This window comes from Ranitomeya variabilis, chromosome 4 (genome assembly GCF_051348905.1).
Source record: "Ranitomeya variabilis isolate aRanVar5 chromosome 4, aRanVar5.hap1, whole genome shotgun sequence".
Lineage (NCBI taxonomy): Eukaryota > Metazoa > Chordata > Amphibia > Anura > Dendrobatidae > Ranitomeya > Ranitomeya variabilis.
Genome location: NC_135235.1, coordinates 26,887,273 through 26,893,784, shown reverse-complemented (window position 1 = coordinate 26,893,784; position 6,512 = coordinate 26,887,273). Strand labels below are relative to the sequence as shown.

The following is a 6,512-nucleotide window of genomic DNA, read 5'->3' as shown; positions in this document are numbered from 1 at the left end:
CAGGTATGCAGCTCCCGTTCTGTCTGCAGTCTGTTCTGGGAGAGCTGATACCTGTCTACTCCCTGTTCTGGAGGCAGAGTACCCAGATCTGTTTGTATCTTGTTTTTTCCGCCTCTTCTGGGGGCAGAGTACCCAGATCCGCCTGTCCTGGAGGCTACATATCCAGTACCTGATCCTGTCTGAACTGTGTCCTTTGTGTTATGTTCCTGAAGTCCTTTTGTGTCTGACACTCTGTACCCAGTGACTGTACTCCTGGGGCTCATCTCTTGGAGTCAGGAGTTCCTACTGAGCTCTTACTATGCTGTGCTCAGCCTGCTATGCGGTGCTAACCCTGTCTGGCCCAGCTCCAGTACGGCGGTGCTTGCACCATCACGCTTGAGTTCCTTCCTAGGTCCGATGCCCGGAGCCTGACGGCCGTAGCTAGGAACCTGATGTCCACCGCTACCTGGTCCTGTGCCATCTGAGTCCCATCCTGTGTCTGATGCCCTGGGCTGCCACGCCAGTGTCCCAGATGTCCAGCCTGTGTCCTGAGGTCCACCCTGTGACGGGATCGGTGTCTGATGTTCTCCTGCTGAGCCTGTGCTACACCTGAGGCCTGAGAAGATAGGCCATCCTAGTATGCCTGTGCCAGATGACCCTGGACTGCATCAACCCGTGATGACTCCTGCCATCGTCTGACGTCTGTCCGAGGTCGGTGACTGATGTTAGTGGTAACATTTCTTCGATATTACTTGTGATTATTTATGAAAAAAATGGGAATATGGCAAAAAAAATTAAAATTTTGCAATTTTCAAACTTTGTATTTTTATGCCCTTAAATCAGAGAGAAATGTCACAAAAAATAGTTAATAAATAACATTTCCCACATGTCTACTTTACATCAGTACAATTTTGGAAACGTGTTTTTTTTTTTTTTTTTGTTAGGGAGTTATAAGGGCTAAAAGTTGACCAGCAATTTCTCATTTTTACAACACTTTCTTTTTTTTTTTTTTTAGGGACCACATTACATTTGAAGTCATTTTGAGGGGTCTATATGATAGAAAATAACCAAGTGTGACACCATTCTAAAAACTGCACCCCTCAAGGTGCTCAAAACCACATTCAAGAAGTTTATTAACCCTTTACTTGCTTCACAGGAACTGAAACAATGTGGAAGGCAAAACTGAACATTTAACTTTTTTTTGCAAACATTTTACTTCAGAACCATTTTTTTTATTTTCACAAGTGTAAAAACAGAAATTTAACCATAATTGTTGTTGTGCAATTTCTCCTGAATACGCCAAAACCCCATATGTGGGGGTAAACCACTGTGGGGGTAAACCACTGTTTGGGCGCACCGCAGAGCTTGGAAGAGAGGAGTGCCGTTTTACTTTTTCAATGTGGAATTGGCTGGAATTGAGATTGGACGCCATGTCGTGTTTGGAGAGCCCCTGATGTGCCTAAACAGTGGAAACCCCCCACAAGTGACCCCATTTTGGAAACTAGACCACTTAAGGAACTTATCTAGATGTGTGGTGAGCACTTTAAACCCCCAAGTGCTTCACAGAAATTTATAAAGTAGAGCCGTGAAAATAAAAAATCCTTTTTTTTTTCCCTCAAAAATGATTTTTTAGCCTGCAATTTTTTATTTTCTCAAGGGTAACAGGAGAAATTGGACCCCAAAATTTATTGTGCTTTTTGAGAAAGCGACCGCGAAACGTGCGTCAAGGGGGTGGTGTGTGGAGCGTGGTGAGACATCTCAGACTTAATGGGTAAGCTGCTCTATATGATATGACGTGATGAGCCTTGTAGGCACTATGGCAATTTAGCTAGTGACCTAATCCGCACTGTTGCACCCTTTCTTAAGCAATATAGCTATGAGGATTTGGGCTATTGCAACAGATTGTTTTCACACTATGGCTCCCATAATAGCAGTCCTTGTGATATGATGTGATAGGCGTTTTCACCCGCTCCGCCACTATCATAGCGTTTCCTCCTCCACTAATCCTGTTATTTATTTATATGTATTGTATTTATATTTGAGTACTCAGTTTGAGTTATATATTTTGATAATACAAATAAAATTATACAATTTTTAAATAAAATGCGTATTGGGATTTGTATACTCCGTTCTGTTTTGTATTTATTGGGGAGTTTCCTAGACTGTCCTATTGTTTCGGACAGAAATATTGGGAGAGATATAACAAACCTTGTCTCTCGGCCATGCATATGTATCAATTTTTGTGAGTTTTGTATTGAATTTATGCTGAGTACACTGATACCCCATGTGTGGGGGTAAACCACTGTTTGGGCGCATGGCAGAGCTCTGAAGGGAAGGAGCGCCGTTTTGGAATGCAGACTTTGATGGGATGGTCTGCGGGCATTATGTTGCATTTGCAGAGACCCTGATGTACCTAAACAGTAGAAACCCCCCACAAGTGACCCCATTTTGGAAACTAGAGCCCCCAAGGAACTTGTCTAGATGTGTGATGAGAACTTTGAATGCCCAACTGCTTCACAGACGTTTATAATGCAGAGTCGTGAAAATAAAAAAAAAAAATTTTTTCCACAAAAAATTTTTTAGCCCCCAAGTTTTTATTTTGAGCGCAAAATTGGCTGTGGCGTTTAGAGACCCCCTGATGTAGCTAAACAGTGGAAACCCCCCAAATCTAACTCCAACCCTAACCCCAACACACCCCTAAGGCTTCTTTCACACTTCAGTTGTTTGGCGTCAGTCAGCTCTGACATAGTGACGGATCCGTCACAATTGTTGAGAAAACGGTTCTAACGGATCCGTTTTTTTGACGGATCCGTTACTTGGGGGTTGTCTGGGAAAAGTATCTACTTTTTTGAGCATGCACAATTGAAAAAGCAGATTGGGGCGACAGATCCGCCGAAATGACTGTAACCACGGATCCGTCGCCCATAGGCGGCCATTCTATGGAATGACGACGCGAACCACAATTTCGGCGCAGACAAAAAACGTTACAATGGCTGTCAATGTCTAGATGACGTCCGCCAAATCTCGACAGATCCGTCGCATGGCAGATGGAACGGATGACCATCCGCCACAATCCGTCGCTAATGCATGTCTATGGGAAAATAGCGGATCCGCCAAAAAAAAATAGCGGATCTGCTATTTGACGAAAATTGCGATCACATCAGAGGACAGAGAATTACACCGCTTTTTTTTTTTTTTTCTTTTTTTGCGGTCGCTGGTAAACAGTTAATTACCGGCGATCGCAAAACAGGGGTTGGTAAAAACCGACCCCGATCATGTTCTTTGGGGCCAAAGATCTCCCGGGTGCCGGCCGGCGGGAGCACTGCGCATGCGCCCGCCATTTTTTTTGCCAGAAGAAGATGGCGGCGCCCATCGGGAGCCACGAGGAGCACCTGGGGAGACAGGTGAGTATCGGGGGGCCATCGGGGACCCCATTTCTCTGTAATCTGATGTGCGATCACATCAGAGGACAGAGAAATTAAATGGGAAATCGCGTTCTTTTGGGGGTTTTTTGCGACCGCCGGTAAACGGTTAATTACCGGCGATCGCAACTCGGGGGTCGGTAAAAAAAAACCCGAATCATGTTCTCTGGGGTCTCGGCTACCCCCGGTAACCGAGACCCCAGAGAAAATCCAAATCTGGGGGGCGCTATTCAATTTTTCAGGTTTAAGTACCCTTAGCGGCCGCCGTTAAAAGGCGTATCGGCGGTCGTTAAGGGGTTAAGTAAACTTTGTTTCTTCACACCTGAAGTTGTGCGGTGTAGTCTAGTTCTGCATATCGACATCTTGTTCACATGTTCAGCTGCCACAGACCCTGCTCGCTGCCCTTCCCTAGTCTGGGTAGGTCCAGGTTACTCTGTGTGGTCCAGTGGGTCCACATTACGTTCCTTCTTGGGACGCTCGCCCACGTCGTCATTGTCGGGCGACATGGTGGCGTTGGCTCGGCCGCGTCTGCGGTAACAGCCAGGATACAGTGAGAGATTCTGTTCCTTTACTCCACCCTTAATCTGTACTCCTCCTTACTGATGTCGGTATTATTTCACCTCCTTATTACGCTGTTTCTGGTCCCATTTACAACATGCACTTTATGCACAATCACACGGGTGTGCCATTTAGTGGTAATACCACAATATTACATTGAGGGTTTTTTTTTCTGTCTATGACCAATATTCAGAGATATATATTTATTATGTGCAATAATTTTGCCACCAATCTACTTATGATTTCTCGGTGCTTGTAGTGTTGTCACATCATTTGTGTCTTCACTATTTGACCTACTATTTTTCGTATGATTGCTCATTATATTGTTGCCTATTCATTCTTTTGACTTTCTCAATAAAACTTCATTCTTTTTTAACCAAATTGGCTTATTTACTATTCCCTGTCTATTTTGGGGTCAGTACACTCCATTTTTTGCTTTTTAGTTTCTGATTGTGTTGGGAGTTGTCCACATTATTTTGGGGACGATGGTCTCTGATATTGCCCATTATTCCTTTACTGTTAAATTAAATATAATGACATTTGCAGACAATTATTACAACAGCTAAAGGATTTTCACACTTCATACTTGAGTCAGCTGAGATAATAATTGTTTTATTGCTATAACACCAACATGTTCTGCAGCACTTGTGCACGGGTAGGGTGATAGAGATGAGGGCGATGTATGGTGGTGCAGAACTGTGGAGGGCTTTGTGGGTGAAAGAGATGAGTTTATATTGTACTCTGTAGTGGATGGGTAACCAGTGTAATGACTGGTACAGAGTGGCTGGACAATAGACTGGAAAGATAACAAGCGAAATTGGGTCTTATCCGAGAAATACCAGGAGACTGAGGGCAGTCATTCTCACCTGATGTGGTTGTGAAGGCACAGCCCCTGTAAAAGGTTAGAAGAAGGCTGCAGATCTACAATGAGGAGAAATGTGAAGCTGGAGAAAAGTGGATTGAAATCTGCACTGCCAGCGGTCCAGTGATGAACAGGAGATGAGAAATGTGGAAATGCGGTTTGTCATCGCGTTTTGCAGTGACACACTTCTACATCAGATATCAAAAGACTGACCGTCACGTCCAAACAGAAATCAGGTATGAACAGGAGCTTACTAAGAGTATCCAGCTCCATATACAACTAAACAAATAAAGTAGCGCTATAGCATGCAAACATGAAATATGAAAATTGAATTGCTGCACTAGAAAATATGGGAAATTGAGAATACTTAGTGCATAAATTGGCTAATTCATGTGTACCCGGCAGCCACGATAAGGCGACTCTCATTTGTTAAATATGCTTGTTTCGCACATTTATTTAATCAGAACTTTACCAGGTGCATTACTCTTAAAGAAAAAATGGCATGATATTCTCATAAAAAAAAAGTTGTGGTTTATTGAATTGTCCACAGGAAAACCACATTGCAGCGAAACATAAAAATAGATGAAATAGTTACGAACAGATTGTCCATGTGTAAATATCAGCACTTGTTACTCATCTTTCCCAAAGTTCTGGACGGTAAAAGCTGTCTGTCTGTGTGTCTGAAATCATCATGGCTACCAGCTGTTCCTTCCTTATGTGACTTGTCTGATGTCCATGGAGAATGATGGTGAAGGCAGGAGGTGACAGCCCCCACGTGACCAAAAAGCCCCCCTCCTCCTAAGAGCTGTGTTTATAAATGTGTCCCACAGATCACGTGTTTTCTCTATATGGTGTTAACTTATACTCTGAGCTATATATATACAGAAATAGCTTTTTGTAACGTCAGCAAGAAGCAATGTGCTCAGTAAAGAATTGAGAAATATTAATTGAATTATTCTTATTAACATCGTTGCCAGCACCTGCCTAATGTGAATCCTCTCTTAGACTAAAGTCTACATCTCTATGGGAAGGTAGGATCCTGCAGTAATTAAAAACGCCTGAGGCTGAGGGGTGGAGTGCTCAGTCAGAGAGCTAATGCATACAAATATCAAAAGACTGACCGTCACTTCCAAGCAGAAATCAGGTATGAACAGGTGCTTACTAATAGTCGCCATCTCCATATACAACTAAACAAATAAAGTAGCACTATAGCATGCAAACATGAAATATGAAAATTGAATTGCATTACTGCACTAGAAAATATGAGAAATTGAGAATACTTAGTGCATAAATTGGCTAATTCATGTGTACCCGGCGGCCACGATAAGGCGACTCTCGTTGCCAGGACCTGCCTAACGTGAATTCTCTCAGACTAAAGTCTACATCTCTATGAGAAGGTAGGATCCTGCTGTAATTAAAAACGCCTGAGGCAGAGTGCTCAGTCAGACAGCTAATGCATACAAGTATCAAAAGACTGACCGTCACTTCCAAATAGAAATCAGGTATGAACAGGTGCTTACTAAGAGTAGCCATCTCCATATACAACTAAACAAATAAAGTAGCACTCTGTAGCACTACAGCATGCAAACATGAATTATGAAAATTGTATTGCATTACTGCGCTAGAAAATATGAAAACTTGAGAATACATAGTGCATAAATTGGCCAATTGATCTGTAGCCAGCAGCCACG

The 6,512-nt window shown here is 43.0% G+C and overlaps 1 protein-coding gene across 2 annotated transcripts in view; it reads right to left on the bottom strand.

Moving 5' to 3' along the window:
• LOC143769568 (C-type lectin domain family 2 member D-like) overlaps positions 1–6,512 on the bottom strand; it is a 187,267-nt gene that overhangs the window by 143,484 nt on the left and 37,271 nt on the right. The gene's annotated exons all lie outside the window — the stretch shown is intronic.